We start from the raw sequence: 18603 nt of genomic DNA on the forward strand, positions 1-18603 counted from the left end.
ACATGGTAAAAATTAAATTAATTAATGCCCAAAAAGGCGAAAGCCAGGGCCGACCGTGCAAGGGCTGTATAGCCATTCAAGGTCGTTAAAAACTTCCATTTGTTGTTGTTGTTTGCACATATACGTCTAGCTATTTTGAAAAAGCTATTTACTTATGATAGAGGTGTGTATATCTACACGGTCTTGAATTTTTTATAACATTTTCTTTAAATGTCTGGTACACTAATGTGTATTTGTTTGCCATTTCGAATGTGTATTTTGTTTTGTCTGGAGTTCTATGTAAGTGACAAAATTGCATGCCAAACCTATACCGATTCCTGGAGTCCACTGGTACTTCTTACCTAGCTGTTTAATGTACATGTAAACTATGTCCTCTTAATTCTATTTCACATTCCGCCCTTCCCCTCACTGGACAAAATGTCGAGCACGTTCGTTAATTTAGATCTGTCCGTCTGTTTCTGTCCGGACATATACGTCTAGCTATCTCCTTCAGTTTTTGACATAAAAAGCTTTTTATTTATAATAGAGGTGTGTATGTCTACACGGTTTTGATTTTTTTATAAAATTTTCTTTAAATGTCCGGTATTTTTGGTACCAGCTATATATATAAAGAGTCGGTTAGCCTCCTACAGTTTTTTAGATACAGCTTTAATACCTAATAGGTTTATTGTACACATAACTGAAGCATGTATTGCCATCGGATTTTTATTATTCTTCAAATATTCTAAAAATGACAGATTTTTGGACTTAGTCAATATTTCTTGCTACTTAAAAAACAATTAGGGTAGTTGTTGAATATTCTACAAAAACGGTAGTTGAACTTGTTTTCCCTCTCACTTGCTATTGAAGGCACAACTTGCACCACTAGTACCACAGTTTAATGTCCCTGATGCAATAAATAGATTTTTTAGTAACTTCAAATATTTATTCAATACCGGAAAGGTTGAACTTGGTGAATACTACAGCCGATTTCATTGAGTGTGAAGTCAAAGGTAATATTTTTAGTTAGCTTGCTTGTTTGATGAACCATAAAGTCATAGGTCAGGTTAACTACCCTCCTTTAAGAATATACAGGTTTAGCAGATTACCAATCTATCTGTCTGATGGACTATGCTACTTCGAAAGGAGGGTGGTAAACCTGACATAATAATGACTTCACGGTTCAGTTAACAAGCAAGCTTACCAAAGATTTTACCTTTGGCTTCACACTCAATGAAATTGGCTGTAAATCTTGAAATTTGAAACCTTTTGGCTGGACATTCAGTCCTGCAAGTGAATACATTCAGAATGAAAATAATAAATAGATCAACATTGAAAGGATAGATTAAGGTTGAAAACGAGTGCACCCGCACGTGCGGGGATCGAACTCATTACCTCAGTGTTGACTGGCTATAGTGATTACAGAGGTAACTTCTTAGACAACTCGGCCACCGAGACCCTTTAATAAAGTATATCTACGTTTCTAATTAAATTCGAATGTTTTGGGGTTTCATGAAATACTACTTACCAACAACTGTTTCATTAAAAAAGCATAACAGTTTGGATAAGATAAGGAGATGTAGTATGATTGCGCATGATACTATACACCGGCGATCAATGTGCTAATTTCAAGATATATATCGTAGAAATAATTAATTTTTAGAGAGCTTGAAGATGTTTATGCCTCTTTCGTCTACATATCTTAATGAGTTTTTAACGTCTTTAACCCTGACCACATCGAAAACTTTGAACTTTGTTTTTAGCATTTTGGTCTTTAAAATATTGTGTTAAGTGTAAAAAGTTCACAGTGTACGATTTTTTAAGTGGCAAACAATGACATTGTACAGGCTATGCATATTTGCTTTACATACTGTATAAATCTGATACTGTATCTTCAGTAGTAGTTTTAATCCATTTGCGTTTTTTAATGTATCGGTAATCATCAGAGGCTCCTGACTTGGGACATGCGCAAAAATGCAGCGGGGTTAAACATTTTTTTTTTGAGATGTCAACCCTGTTTTATGTAACAGCATATGATTTAATATTTACATCATCAAGATATAATAATAAGGCCAAAAACCTACTTCGGTTTACAAAAAAACATTATTTAACCGTTGCTAAGCATTCTATTGGTTGCTAATCTTTTTATCAGCATGATATACAATTGACTTGCTTTCATTTTTTACTGCTAGTTATTCTTGCATGTATTAACCAATCTAACCTGATTTTACTCTAATTTGTACAATTAAAAATCAAAAGGTTTTTTTTTGTAGTTCAATTTAATTTCTATCTTTTTCGGCTGTTGCTAAGCAACTTTTAGGTTGCTATGGTCAATTTCATTTTCTTGAAAAAAAATAATGATGACTCAGACAACATATATATGAAAGAAAAATCATTTACAGTAGCTAAATCTTTAAATACTGCTATATTTATACCTCATGGCCGAAATTACAAATTTTTGAACCGTTGCTAAGCAAAAATTTTGTTGTTAGGTTGTTGCTAAGCATTTTTTTAAAACTGAAATTGAAGTGACTTTTCATTTTCAAACTCAAGTTAGTGTTAAACAAACAATATTATTTTGAATTATGCTAATGTGTAATGAGAAAGCAATGCATATGTGATAATTTGGCTATTTATTTAAACCGTTGCTAGGCAACCTTCCTTTCACCGGAACATAAAAAAATCATAGTTTTAAATAGTTTCTACACTAAGGCTTTCAATGATGTATATATAAACTTATTTGGGAAGGGGGCCAAAAACGCCTCTTATCATACCTTGTCCTTTCCTCTAAGGAAATCATTGTTCTTAAAAATTTCCTCTAAGGAAATTTCTGAACATCAAATTTCCCTTAAGGAAATGTTTTCCATTATTTTTACTCGTTAAACATTTCTTCACTATACCATGTATACAAACAGCAATGAAACAGTATGAATATAATTTTTACAAGACTGAATAATTGATAAAAATGATATTTAAAACTTTAATAAATGTTTGACTCAACATTTTGATGACATTGAAAACTAATACAGTCTGCATGTTTAGGTCTAGGTATTGTTCATACATTTTATATAACTTTAACTTTGATTTATAAAAAAAAATTGTAGCAAAGGATTCTGTTTTCTTTGTAATTGTTTCAATGCAATACATTAATAAGCAACCAATTTGAAAGTCATACCATTTGTGGTGTTCAAAAGAATTTGTTTATATTTGCAGATTAAATAATAAAATAAACACTTTTCCTGTTATTTTAAATTAAAATTTTCTTCTATTTCAGCTTGTGTACAGTTATTCAATCCACTACGTAAGAATTCAGTGAATACATTATTCCATTCACTAAACATTTTCCTTCAATTCTAAGAGAAAATATTTTTGCAAATTGTTCTTCAATGATCTTCTTCCGTTTACTTGATATGAGGGAGCGATGTAAATGAGTGGATAAAACTGGTGTTCCTTTTTTCAACAACAAAATAGTATTTTTTCTGCATTTCTCCTTTCTTTCGACTAATATATATAATATGTTGTTGCTTTTAAACAATAGTGTATTGTGTATTTATGATAGAACTCCATTTTGTTGATGGCCATTATCATGTAATTATGATGGAATTTCCTATTTCTTTTTTGCAGGAAAGCACACATTCCAGTTCAAATTAATCCAATTGCACACTATGTAGATAAATTTCAACTTTAAGTTTCCTCTTCAGTAATGACCTATTGATCATGAAAACCAAGATGTCTGATCACCTATAAATACACAAAATAAACAAATAAAATGTTATAAATGGAGAGAGAAACAGCAATAAAAGTTTATTTTGTCATGTTTATTAACATTTTGAAAATATTTCCTTTCTTACTTGTGAATGCTTTTATCTATAGTTCTTATATTAGTTGATTTTGTGCATTTATCAATCTTTCAAGTTGAGGCATATAAATCGTCGCGAATGTTTTTCATATGTATCTTTCCTTATTAAAATTCATTAAGTAAAATTGAAAATCGCGAAAAAATAAATAGCTGCGATGTAGACTAGAACGTATAAGACGCAAAATAAAGTATTCGCGAAAAATTAGTTGGTTTACAGTAGTGCAGTCTGTGTTTGCAGGAAATTTACATCATTGGTTGTATGGTGAAGAGTTGTCTTATTGGCAATCATGCCACATCTTATTTTTATATAACCTTGCCATATTCCTATTGTGCCTGTCCAAAGTTCGGAGCCTGTAGTTTTTGTCAGTTTAGTCTGACACTAAAATTTAGTGGATGTTGTTGTTGTTTCATACCGTTCATATGTATTTTTTGTAATTTATTTTGTTATAAACTAGGCAATTAGTTTAACAGTTTGGATTGTTTCATTTTTTCATCTGAGGGTCTTTTATAGCTGCCTTCTTTGACTATAGGGTATGGATTTTCTCATTATTGAAGGTCGTCACAGACCTACAATTGCTTTCTCAAAGCCATGATCAATAGTTTTCATATTTAATATACCACATCTTTTAATTTTTATAGTAATCATGATAATCATCTTTCAAGTTCAATAACTTTTTTAAAAATAAAAGTGGCCTTACCATTTAGGTTTAGTTGGCTTCTGCAAATTTTAAATTGTCTATTATTTCTGCTGTTTATAATTTCTCTGTATCTTCTATAGTTCTTGTCCTATACATAAAAGAGTAAAAGTTATTATTGAAGGACATCTTGCATCAATAATTTTTTTGCTGTTTAATCAAATTCAAATTCAAAGTTTTATTGCCATATAAACTTTACAGTTTGTGACATAATGTAACAACAACAAAAACAAATAAAGACAATGTACATGATGTATATTAAATATTAATGTGTGTTTAATAACAATCTGTACCATGAGAGCTTGATAAGCTTGTTGCCCTTTTAGCTGGTCTTTATGCTTTAAACGAATTGTAATGATCGACTACAAAAACTATGAGCACTGCGCAAATAAGACCCCCCCCCCTCCCAAAAAAAAAGGACATGCACACACAGTGGTATTCATTGACATAAAATATGAAGATAATTTGGCTCCATTTAGAGATATATCTCAATTAAGTGACTATAAGTTTAAGGCTGTGATATTTTAACAAATACATTTCTAAAACCTTCCAAAGTTTGAAAATGGACAGATTCTAAATAACATTCCAACAACTAAAAGTTCCTTAACCAGAGGCGGATTTAGGGGGAGGGCCCAGGGGGCCGGGGCCCCCCTTTTTAGGAAAAAATTTGGTTGCTTATATAGGGAATCACTGAAGCGTGACTGGAGCGGGCCCCCTTTTAGGTCAGTCAGTGGGCCCTCACTTATGAAAATTCTTGGATCCGCCACTGTTAACTCTGCATCTTATACAAAAATATACATGATAAATAGGGGATGATACTCCAGCTTGCATTATTATTATTCAAAGTTTTAAAGGAACATAACTGAAGAACGGTTAAAGTTTTACTACCAAAATTTGAAATTGATCTGATTTTGTGGTAAAAACTATTGTATTAAAGTTTAATAAAATTTGGTTGAGGTAAACTTTTAAGTTAGAGACCGGAATTGAAAAATTTATCATTTTTCCATTTTTAAAGAACATAACTCTAGAATAGTAAAAGAGACACTTCCAAAATTCAAACTTAATCTGTATTTTGTGGTGATAAGCATTGTGTATTAAGTTTCATAACATTTGGTTGAGACAAACTAAAGTTTAGAGAATAGGAAACCAAAAATTCAGCATTTTTCCCCATTTGTAAAGGGGCATAACTCTAGTACAGTAACCCTGACATCACCAAAATTTAAACTTGATCTAAGTATTGTGATAACAAGCTTTTGTAAAATTTTAATTATATTTGGTTGAGGCAAACTAAAGTACTGTAAGAGAACAAAACACAACTTTGGGACAGACGGACAGACGATCAAGTGTTAAACTTAATGCCCCCTCCACTATGGGTCATGAAAATGAAAAGGGAGTGTATGTCAAGATATAAAAACAATTCACCAAAGTTTCATAAAAATTGGTGAAAGCATTAATTCTTGAGACTATCCAAATCCCAATAGTACAATGACAAAATCAGATTTTTTTTTAAATTGAAAGGAAAATTATCATGATTATTTTATATAAAAATAATTCACCAAGTTTCATGAAAATTGCTCAAAGCATTATTAATAGTATACTGGAAAAATCCCCCCTTTTATGAATAAAATCCCTTACTTTAAATTACAAAATTTAAAATCTTTAAAAATTAAAAAGGAGCTTAATTATATCAATAGATAATTCACCAAAGTATTATGAAAATTTTATGATTAATGTATTCTAATTCCAAGACTATCTAAGACATGGTTTGTTTGAATTTAAAAAGTTGGAATAAAGTACCTGCTAAAATTCAGGAGAATTAGAGCAAATCAGGCTATCTTCTAGATTTATCAGACAATTGACTGTAGAAATTGAATTTTCTTTTTCTTATTTAGCTATTTGTTATCTCTGTCCTTAATATCTACTGAACCAAGCCAATTTTTTAACATATTTTGTTTGTCTTTTCTCTCTTGTTATTTAACATAACAAAAAAAAACAAAGAGAAACTATGGTTTTTTAAAGTAAAAACCTTGTTTATGATAAATCTGTACTTACCTGTCTGAAAAACATTTGCAATTACCCCTTGGTAACCCCTTGCAATCGCTAACTTTTAAATTATCTCCCTTTCACGATCTCCCGAATAGAAGATCACTTTACCTGAGGCGGAAATAACTATATACATTATATAAAACTTAACTTCCTCAGGTGGGGAGGTGGGTAGGGTCAGACAGGTAAGTACAGATTTATCATAAACAAGGTTTTTACTTTAAAAAACCATAGTTTATATCAAAATCTGTACTTACCTGTCTGAAAAACATTTGCAAAGAATTTGCAGCATAAACCCAAAGGTGGTGGGTAAGAGGAAGAAAGTAACTAGTAAATAAAAAATATCTACCTTAATACTTCTTCTGTCTTCTGTTAGCTGTATGCAAAATTGCAGCTTTTGCAAACCGAGATTCCAAATCTGGTACATCTTTCAAGTAATATGAGGTGAATGTTGTCTCATTTGACCAATGAGCTGCTCTTAAAATTTCTTGAGAGGAAAGTCCATTGAATAAAGCCCAAGAAGTTGAGAGCTTTCTTGTATCATGAGCTCTCACAAACTGAAGTGTGTCTGTATCTGCATGTTCATATGCATATTTAACCGTGTTCACAATCCATCGTGCAATGGAATTCTTAGAAGCCTCTACATGATGATTCTTTTGATATGTTACAAAGAGTCTTTGTGATTTGCGCAAAACTTCAGTTCTTTTAATATACGCTAGTAGTGCTCTACAAGGGCACAGCAGTAAATCGTTTGGATCTGTAGCATAGTTTTCAAATTTGGGAATGAATACTGGTTCCCATGGTTTATTCAAAGTTTGAGTTTTAGCAAGAAATTGCATATTTGGCAACAACCGTATACCTCTTTGCTCTTTCCTGAAATGTTTGTCATTAATAGTGAAACTGTGTAATTCACTGACTCTTGCAGCAGAAGCTAATGCCAAAAGAAAAACTGTCTTTAAGGTTAAATATTTCAATTCTGCTTCTTCTAGTGGTTCAAAAGGTGTCTTTGTTAACACTTGCAAAACCAACGGCAAATCCCAATTTGGCGCCAACTGCCTTATTGGTGGATTAATGTTGTACAATCCTTTAATTAAATTACGCAAATCCATGTTAATAGAAATTCTATCTTTAGATGAATGTATTAAAGCTATTGCTGACTTGTAACCAGCTAAAGTGCTTGGCTTACAATTCTTTACAGTATGTAAAAACATAAGAAATTCAGCTATTTCTGGCACAGTTGCCGTACTGGGATTGATACTCCGTTCTTGACACCAGCTGTCAAATAACTTGATTCTTGCATTATAAACTGTCTGTGTTGATTGTTTTCGTGCATTGGAAATAATTGAAGCAATTTTTGGTGAAAATCCTTTTGCAGTGTAAGATCTTTTGACACTTTCCAAGCTACAAGATTTAGAACACTTGGATTTGGATGAAAAATTCCATTTTGACTTAATAGATTTTGTTGGACAGGCAGTTGTATTGGAAAGTCTATTAACAGGTTGAGAAGTTGACTGTACCACGACTGTCTCGGCCACATTGGCGCTATCAGTAAAATTACACAGTCCTCTTTCTGTATTTTTTGTAATACTAGTACTCTGTTTAGAATGATCGGTGGCGGGAATGCATAAGCAAATAGATTTGTCCATTTCATTGACAGTGCATCTATTGACACTGCTGTTTCTTCCGACCAAGGAAAGCAAAACACTGGCAGCTTCTTGTTCATTGAAGTCGCAAACAGATCTATTACTGGTGTTCCTACCTGAAGGAACAACAAATTCACTATTGTCATATTTAATGCCCATTCTGTCAAACGAATGGTCATTTTCCCCCTTGACAGGGTATCTGCTATAATATTCTTTTTTCCCGGAATATGAACAGCTTGGATTTTGACATTGTGATTTATACACCATTTCAAAAGATCCCATGCCAAGTAACAAAGGTCTGGGGATCGTGTACCTCCGTGTTTGTTCAGATAACTGACGACAGTTGCATTGTCTGATCTCACTAGCACACTTTTGAATTGTACTTTTATCAGAAATGTTTGCAGTGCTAACTGCACAGCTTTGAGTTCTAGCCAATTGATGTGTTTTACTTTGTACTGAGGCGACCAAACACCTGCTATCTGATAATTGTTTATATGAGCTCCCCATCCCGACTATGACGCATCTGTCACTAGAGTCACCTGAGCAGATTCCTGTTCTAATAGCACTCCCTTGAAAAAATTTCTTCGGTTTAGCCACCAGAATAGATGTTCCTGGAGAGGTTGATACAGTGGAATCAAATGATTTAAACTGTGTAGAGCTGGTCTCCACTAAGCTAGAAGATAAAGCTGAAATGGTCTTATGTGCAGTCGGGCCCATGGAACTAAATCTATGCATGAAGCCATTAGACCAAGTAGTCTCAACATTACACGTGCCTCTACTGTTTGTGAATTTAGGAATATTTGAATCATCTGACTTATATTTTTGAATCTCTCTAGAGACGGAAACACCAGACCTTCTTTTAAGTGAATCACTGCTCCTAGATACTCTATTGTTTGAGTCGGAATTAAACAAGATTTTTTCACATTGATTATCAAACCCAGATTTTTTAACAATTCTTGAGTGTACTGTAATTGTTTTGTCAGCTTTACTTTGCTGCTGTTTTTTAACATCCAATCGTCCAGGTACATAAATATGTGAATCATTTGTTTTCTCAGAAACGCACCTACTACTGCCATCACTTTTGTGAAAATCCTTGGAGCCGATCGTAGACCGAATGGTTGAGCTCGGTATTGATACTTTTTTCCCAAAATGCTGAAGCGTAGAAATTTTCTGTAATGTTTGTGAATGGGTATATGGAAATATGCATCTTGCAAATCCAGTTTTACTGCCCAGTCCCCAATTTTCAGACTTTTTAGAATCGATCGGAGGGTTTCCATTTTGAAGTGATGAGGTATGACAAACTGGTTTAGTGGTTTTAAATTTAGAATTGGTCTGAGACCTCCTTGCCTTTTTGGTACCATGAATATTGTACTGTAATAACCCTGATCTTCTGTACTTGTCGGGACAGGCTCTATAGCATGTTTTTCTAACAAAGAATTTACCTCTTCTAATAAAGAAGATCTTTTTGTACCTACTCTGGGTACAACTGTCTCTTTTACTCCTGTAAAAGCTGGAGGACTTATGAAATCTAAAATCAAACCGTTCTTCACTATCTGAAGTACTAACTTGTCTTGAGTTATCTGAAACCACTGACTGTGGTAATGTAACAACCGTGCTCCTACCTGAAGACTTACCGCAGACAAATAATTGTTTATTTCTTGAAATTGTTCTGGGAGGAATTTTTCCATAAAAAAGATCCTTTTCCTCCTTGTTTTGCTGGCAAGGCACGAAAATTAGACGAAGTGTCAGTGCCACGACGGTCATTAAAATCCTGCTTATCATATCTTGATGTTTTTGCAGGTTTGTTGTAGTTTACCTCTTCTAATAAAGAAGATCTTTTTGTACCTACTCTGGGTACAACTGTCTCTTTTACTCCTGTAAAAGCTGGAGGACTTATGAAATCTAAAATCAAACCGTTCTTCACTATCTGAAGTACTAACTTGTCTTGAGTTATCTGAAACCACTGACTGTGGTAATGTAACAACCGTGCTCCTACCTGGAGACTTACCGCAGACAAATAATTGTTTATTTCTTGAAATTTTTCTGGGAGGAGTTTTTCCATAAAAAAGATCCTTTTCCTCCTTGTTTTGCTGGCAAGGCACGAAAATTAGACGAAGTGTCAGTGCCACGACGGTCATTAAAATCCTGCTTATCATATCTTGATGTTTTTGCAGGTTTGTTGTAGGATACATTAGAAGTTTCTTGAGATTTTCTTTTTCTAGATCCTTCATCAAACTTTTGCCCTCCAGGAACAAATGAAGAACGATAAACGTTTTGTGTTTCTTTAGCATCTCTTATATTTTCAGCTGAGGAATGCAAAGTATCAAAATATTTACCACCAAAAAGTTGTGCGCCATTCAAAGGTAAATTCAACAATTTTGCTGATGTGGCTTTGCTAGTGAAATCAACATTTTTTAAGAAAATTTTCCTTCTGTTTATAACAGAGTTAGCAACTATACGTGAAGTCATATCTGCCATAGATTTGAAACATGTTACTAAAGCTGAACATGTTTCTACCCTGTCTTCCTCTGAATCAGCAACATCAATATAGCTTGCTATCAAAGAGCCATATGAAACACTTTAGTTCTAGCTGAATTGTCAACCTTCTTAAATTCAGCATCCATTTCCTTATGGAAGGAAGGTAAAGAGTGTGAAAACTTTTTACGGTCTACAAAACCTTTTTTCTTATTTCCCATAGTAGATGACAAACCCTCCTCTATGTTATCATCAAGCCTTGGAGGGGAACAAAATTCTGTGAAATTTTTTTTCGACACCATAAAGGCCTTATCATCTCTTAGACGAACGGACCTATTTTTGAGTCTTCCAGACATGGCCTCCTTTTCCACATTCTTAAAAACTTCAACTGTGGTACCTTCTAAAGGCAATTTCAAATGAGCTGATCTTATTGAATTGCCAGAATTGAGTCTTGAAGGCAAATAGGAAGTTCTGACTGAATCTGTTTCAGTTTCCTCTGAACAATCTATTTTTAATTTAGTTGTCAATTTATGGAGAAAATTATTCCATTGAATTGGATCAGTAGATCCTGGTGCTCCTTCACTAAACAGAGAAAAGTCTTTTTCATGAGAATGTGACTGAGAGTGGGCATCATTATTATTTTCATCAGAAATAGCTGAACCACCCATACTTATTTCATCCTCGATTTCATGGGAAACAACAGAAATCTGATCATCAGATGGCATAAATTTACTATAGTGGGCCCTTGGCCTAGACAAAGATTGACTCTCCGAAATTTCACATTTCGAGTCAATGGAAGCATGCATTGCATCACTTGCAATAAGGCCTTGTGTCTGTACCTGTGGTAACAACTTTTTCAATTGCATTTGCACTTGATCTGCTATAAATTTGTTAAATTCAACTGCTTCAAAATCTACTCCCGTACTTTGAGGTTCACGATCATCTGCACTATGATCAGTTCGAACTTTTGATAGTTTGTCATGCTTTGCCGGCGACACCAATTCACTCAGCTTTGCCTTTCAAGTTTCCTGCCTGCCTCCTGCACAGAAGGGTTAACGGCACTTGAAGAAAAAGAAAGCTTTGACCTGGTTTTCTCCAACATTTTATCAACTAGCGATCGCTTCTCGTCATCCCATTCCCGGCAAATATTGCACGGAAAAGCCTTGTGACAAATACGATGTCTATAGCATTCATCGTGCGTATCTAACACGTTCATACGTGAGCTACACTTACCACAGTTCTTATACTTGTCTTCCATCGCTTCCAAATCACTCGATGTCTATTCCTTCCTAATATAATAATAACGATTGCTTTTCAAATCAAATGCGATCAGGCTGTAGCCATTTTCGCTGAAGGTAAAGTGATCTTCTATTCGGGAGATCGTGAAAGGGAGATAATTTAAAAGTTAGCGATTGCAAGGGGTTACCAAGGGGTAATTGCAAATGTTTTTCAGACAGGTAAGTACAGATTTTGATATAAACTGGTAATGCCAAGGCAAAACATAAGATGCAGAAAAGTGAGAAAAAAAACAGAACACTAAGCAACACCAACATCACCAAAAAACTAGTGTTGAATTCATGTGCTCAGTCAGTCAGTGAGAGTTGGCAGATCCTGATCCACTATATTTATGCTTAAAAACCTAAAAATCATAAGAGTACTAAACATATTTTGTAAATACTTGATTAAAATGTTGTCATAAATAGCATAGACACCTCTAAGTTTCGAGAACCTGATGTGTTAATTGTGCGAGTATAATCATGATAATCATGCACAAGATTGACTTCTAAAAGCCTATATGTAATGCACAAAGATACTGCATTTTTTTTTAACGCGTCAAGAAACAGTTAAAAGTGCCGGGATCTGACAGAGCTTTGAAGAGCTTATTTTCTTGTATGATCTATGTCTGTTACTGTGAATGTACTAAACATATTTTGTAAATACTTGTCAATGATTAAAATGTTGTCATAAATAGCATAGACACCTCTAAGTTTTGAGAACTACATGTGTTAATTGTGCGAGTATAATCATGATAATCATGCAATCAAATATTGCATGCATTTATTAATATGACCAATTTTAAGAAATGCACAAAGATGCGAGATGATTTATATAATTGTAATTTCAGGAATTTACAGTAATGGGTTTTAACCCCACTGCATTTTGCACTTTTCCCAAGTCAGGAGCCAAAAGTTATGGCCTTTGTGACCTTTGTATGATTTTTATTTTAGTTTCTTTTTTTCATATTGAGGAGTTTAGCATGGTTTAGTATGACGTCCATTATCACTCAACTAGTATACATTTTTGTATAATGGCAAGCTAAAGCATGTCTTACAGGCACGGATCCAGGAGGTCCAAGGGTTGGACCCCCCCCTTTTTTTTGGACGATCAATGCATTTGAATGGGGACATGTGGTTGGAACACCCCACCCCCTCCTAATTTGTCCTGGGATAGGAACCCCTCCTTTAAATGGCTGGATCCACCCCAGCATCAGGTTGAGGGATTTTCTCGTTGCATTGAAGACCCATTGGTGACCTTTGGCTGGTGTCTGCTCTTTGGTCAGGTTGTTATCTCTTTGACAGGTCAGGAATAACCACCAATTGGTGGATTATACCTCAATTGACGTATAATCCACCAATTGACATATATAATGGTAAAGACCAATTGGTGTATAATTCTTTGTTTTTCAAAACAAATTATTCCACCAAAATGGAGCATTGTTTTCTTAAAACCATATTATGGTATGAAAACTTGTCAAACATTCCTAGTTTAGTATAGTAACATAACATATTGCATTTAATCAATAATTGTATTTGAAGTTTCTTCTATTGTTATCTTGTCAATTCTTGATTGGCAAATTTACCTGTAATCACCTTTCAATGGACATCATTACTGTCTGCAGTCATGTGATCATGAGTACAACTCCACAGGTGAATGGAACTCTTTGTTAATACTTGACTTTCATTATCAAAAGTTAATCATGGTCAATAGTACAAATGTTTCAACAAAAGAATTGTTGTACACATGCATTCTCAAGAGATGCAACAGGCTTTGACAAAACTGAAACTTTCGGAGGACTCAATAAGGGTCATGAAATAGGTTGCAAGTTGCAAAATCATGCTCCTATCTCACACTAGCATTTAATTACAAAAAACTTGCATTATACATCAATTGGTCTATACCAATATACCTGGATTATACGTCAATTGAGGTATAATCCACCAATTGGTGGTTATTCCTGACCTGTTTGACACATTCCCCATTTCCATTTTCAATTTTATTTTCAGTTTGATTTTAAATGTAAGACTTCGGCTTCGTCGGAGGAAAGCGTCCTAGAAATAAAATAGCCTTACAAGACGTCATAATTATTTGGACTAGGTTTTCACAACCATCAACATTGTAAAGATTGTCGCACTGTGGAAGAAACGAGTTTGACGCGTTAACAAAAATTTAATTGTCTGTGCTGACAGGTTATAGTATGTGTGCATCCCAATATTTAAATTTTCTAAGCCTACTTTTTGAATATTTTGTCCTTGATTTCTTGGTAAAGTATTGTCAGACGGTCTGACCTCGAGTATACTAGAGTGCTGTTGTTTTACAAAAACGATCAAGTAATGTAGAGGAAAGAAACTAACTTCAAAGACCAAAATAAGCCACAACTAATGGGGGTCTCATTGGAGGTTCTGTGATATAGATACAATGGATAAGCGTTGATTCTTGAAAAAGAAACCATGAGCCCGCTTAGTTACTATTTTTTTTTAGATTCCCGCATCCCGCTTACACTATGTAATTAAGCAATTCTGATATTTTTGTAATTTCCTGTGTCCCGCTAAACTTCATTTCCCGTTTTTACGGCACAATAATTTGACTTACATTGCATGTGTCACGCTTACAAAAAAAATCCGCCTCGGCAATCCCACGCCCCGCTCAGACCCTCCTTATAGGTACATAAATAGTTTACTATGAGGGGGAGGACAGGGGTAAGGGAGACAGGGAGAAAGGGGGTAGGAGAAAGGAGAGGAAGGCTGGGAGAAAGGAGAAAAAGTTGGAGAAAGGAGAAAAAATAAAATATCTCCCCTTTTAAAAAATGATCTAATATTTCAAGAAAAAATATCTCAAAAGGAGATGTTTTATTCTAATGGGAGAAAGGAGAACGGGGTAGGAGAAAGGAGAAGAGGGGTGGGAGAAGGGAGAAGCCCCCCCCCCCCCTTCTACTATGCAGACAGTAGCCAAATACACATGTATATATATACTCTTAGACGACCTTAGACTTATTTCACAGAAAAAATCGAAAATACTCATTAGTAATGAATATTTTAGATCACTTAACATTTAGATTTTATAACTTTAAAATTTACGACCATATAGATTTAAGATCATTTAATCGAAAGATGATAATTTGTCAATAAGCACCTGTAACCCGGTACTGCATTTTTTTTGCACGCGTCAAGAAACAGTTAAAAGTGCCGGGATCTGTTACAGAGTAGTCTAATAGTATAAAAAATCAACTATAGCATACCAAAATATATAATTTGTAAAGACTTGCATGCAATTAGGCCTATAGCTCTATATTCCTATAGATCTCATAACCTTACGATTAAAAGGCAGATTATGTGTGTGTAAGTTTATCAGAAAATTTCAGAGAGACACGTCCTAATCAGCTGGTGATATCAAAATACCAATTTACAAATTCAGATCTTCTGCCTGTTGTATATTGCCAAACTCAAACATTTAACAAATAACATCGATAATATACTTGTTTGGTGCGGATGGAACAAATTCAATATTGATCCTTCAAGAGACAAGTGAATGTTGTAGATACTCAGTCCCTATTGTAAAATACTGATTTTAATGTCGGGTGCGCCTAAACAGTGCTAAAAAAAATTAGTATATGTTCAGGAAGTAAAAAAATAACAAAATTAACAATAAATACGATAGCCTGTAGATCTTGCATGTAATTGAGATAGCCCGTAATACCGACTGCCACTGAAAAAGGAGGGACAGAAAATTGGCCTTATACCAGGCTACCAATACAGGGGTCCGTAGGAATACTACAAAGGACCTCCTTAGTGCACTAAGAACAAAAAAGTGCACTAAGGATCTTGACACAAGGACCGATAACTAACATACGTCCTTGCTTGACATCAGTAATAAAGTTATCTTTCATAGAAGACAGTTATGATTTATATTCTCTTTTTCACCAACTTGAAATTATACCACGCTAAACCGTTAGTTTATTCAACAACAACCATTAATTAATCAATTTGAAACGATCAGGAGACAATTGTTTTTGGATAAGGTTGATTCTGAGACTACTATAGTAGTCTCAGGTTGATTGAACATGATGATTGGGAAATTCCGAATTTGCAATAAGCCGTTGGTCACGTGCCGCAGTGGTACGCGCTGATTAAAATGTCATTTAACTTCAAAATTACAACATCTATTGACACCAAACCTTATAAATGTGAGGTATTTACTCATATCCTCTTACATCCATGGTCTTTGGGGTCTAATAACATAGTTTTAATGTCCTTAATGCAAAAACTTACTTCCTAGTGCACTAAAAAGTCCTTTGCGTTATTTCTGCACACCGCTAATACAGTCCACTCGAAATATGGTCTACCAAAGTGGAAGATGTTTGTGTGACTCGAGTGGGAACTGAGACTATTTGAGACAAGTTAAAAATGTTTTTCAAATGTGACCATTTAGCTGGAATTTTTCTCGACGCCAAAATAATATTAAAGTCACCCAAAATAATCATTTCCTTATCTTCAATATCGACATTTGTTAACATTGATTCAAATTGTGTAACCCACTCTGCATTACTATTTGGTGGTCTATAAATGTTACCAAGTAATATAGGTTTTTGATGAACAAAAATAATTTCGATCCACATTGATTCTATATCATCGTTTTCTAAATCATATCGTCTTACTATGGTTAACATGTTAGAAATATGATAAGCGCAGAATAAGCGTAATGATGACGTAGTAGCATCGTGGAGGCAACGACAATATACATTTTCATGCCGCTCATACCACAACCTCGCCACGATCTGAATTTATTTTAGAATCGTGGTGAGGTCTTCAAGATCCTGATGAGCGTGGCCAACTTTGAACATGTTCAAAACAATCGTGGTGCGGTCGTATTAGAAGCGTAGTGAGAACGCAGTAAGGTCGTGCTAAGATCACAAATGTTGCTGTACCATCGTAGCGAGAGCGTAGTGAAAGCGTGATTCGATTCGGAGAGACTGTGCTACGATCTCACAGCGATGTTATTACGACCTCGATCACTTCGACCATCACGTTTCTCTAACGGCTCGACCATGCTTTACACATCTGTGTCATATCCCTGCTGTCGTTCACTTACACATCGTCATTTGAGCTTGATGGACCAGCAATAGGTTGTGATTCAGATTGGATTGTTCGGTCCGACATCGCTGCTGGATCAGGATTCGTTACTATCAAAGCTCCCTCTGCCTCTATAACCCTACTACCACTCCCACGTGTTTTTGTATAGTTTGGTGGCATGACTGTGTATTTCCGAGAAATCTACGTATTAATCAGAAATAGAAAGAATGGAATCGTATTGATATGGAACACGATGTTGACGTTATTGCTGTAAACGTAGTAAGATTGTGGTGTGAACGTAGTATAATCGTAAAAAGAACGTGCTATAATCGCAGTAGAAGCGTGGTAAGATCGTGTTACAATCGGATAACTCGTGGTTTGGTCGTAGTGAGAACGTGATGAGCTTAGAAAGATCTTGATAAGCGTAGTGAGGTCGCAGAATAAGCGCGGTGATAACGTGCTATAATCGTATAGCGGTGTCGTTGTAGAAGCGTAATGAGGACGTAGTAGCATCGTGGAGGCAACGACAATATACATTTTCATGCCGCTCTTACCGCGACCTCGCCACGATCTGAATTTATTTTAGATCGTTGTGAGCGTGGTACGATCGTGGTCTAGTGGGACTGGGGCTTAAGATTATCATGATTTTGGTTCTAAATATAGCTGTCTGAGTAGTGGAAATGATGAATTGAGAGTGCTATCACGTACCAATATTTCATCATTGATTCGGTACTTTCGAAATACAGGGGGAAAGTCCCTATTCTGAAAGTACAGTACTCTTTGTTTTTGACTTTTTTTGCGTTCTATCTACTCTTCGAATAAAACCGTTCACTAACGCGATTTATCAACAGATTATTTAAAAATTACATATTTTTTTATCAATCTCATTGTAAAATATATGAGTAAAAGAAATACTTGTTCATTCACTGAGTGGTGGTTTTCGGTTTGCATAGACATTCTTTATAAAGAAAGTCAAATCAATTATAAGTAAAGCGGATATCGTAGGCAAAAATCTCAAGTGTACTTATATTACATATACACTTAATCAAAGCATGTACATTTACTTCTGACTGTTCTTATACATAAAATTGAGAATGAAAATTTGGAATATGTCAGAGACAGCAACCCGACGAAAGAGCGGAACACAGCCTAATGCCACCAATGAGTCTCAACACAGTGAGAAGATGTCGCACCCAGAGACGGGCTTCATCTTGCCCCTTAACAAAAATGTGTACTAGTTAAGTGAAAATGGACGTCACATTAAATGGATTAAAATTAAAAAAAAAAAACATACAAGACTTACAAAAGCCAGAGGCTCTTGACTTGGGACAGCCGAGGGGTTAAATATATTTTGTGAGATCTAAAATATTCCCTATACCTAGCCTCTAGCCAAAGTACAATAAACAAATACACACCTTTACGCACGGCAAAAATCAGTTTGAAGAAGTCAGAGGCCGATGTTAGAAAAGGAAACTAAGTAAAATGGCAATGATACACAAATTAACAAAGGACTACTATCTTAAATGTTTACATGGATAAGCGGTAGTTTGGTGTATCATACA

The 18603-nt window shown here is 34.8% G+C and overlaps 1 long non-coding RNA gene across 1 annotated transcript in view; it reads right to left on the reverse strand.

The window, feature by feature from the left end:
• Window positions 1-3561: 3561 nt before the first annotated feature.
• LOC143080343 (uncharacterized) overlaps window positions 3562-18603 on the reverse strand; it is a 172384-nt gene continuing 157342 nt past the window's right edge. Inside the window, exons 2-3 of the long non-coding RNA XR_012979700.1 lie at window positions 4537-4624; window positions 3562-3720 (exon numbers count right to left, since the gene is read on the reverse strand). This is a non-coding gene — a long non-coding RNA (uncharacterized LOC143080343). The remainder of the gene's footprint in view (window positions 3721-4536; window positions 4625-18603) is intronic.

The sequence above is a fragment of the Mytilus galloprovincialis genome, chromosome 1 (genome assembly GCF_965363235.1).
Source record: "Mytilus galloprovincialis chromosome 1, xbMytGall1.hap1.1, whole genome shotgun sequence".
NCBI classification, from domain to species: domain Eukaryota; kingdom Metazoa; phylum Mollusca; class Bivalvia; order Mytilida; family Mytilidae; genus Mytilus; species Mytilus galloprovincialis.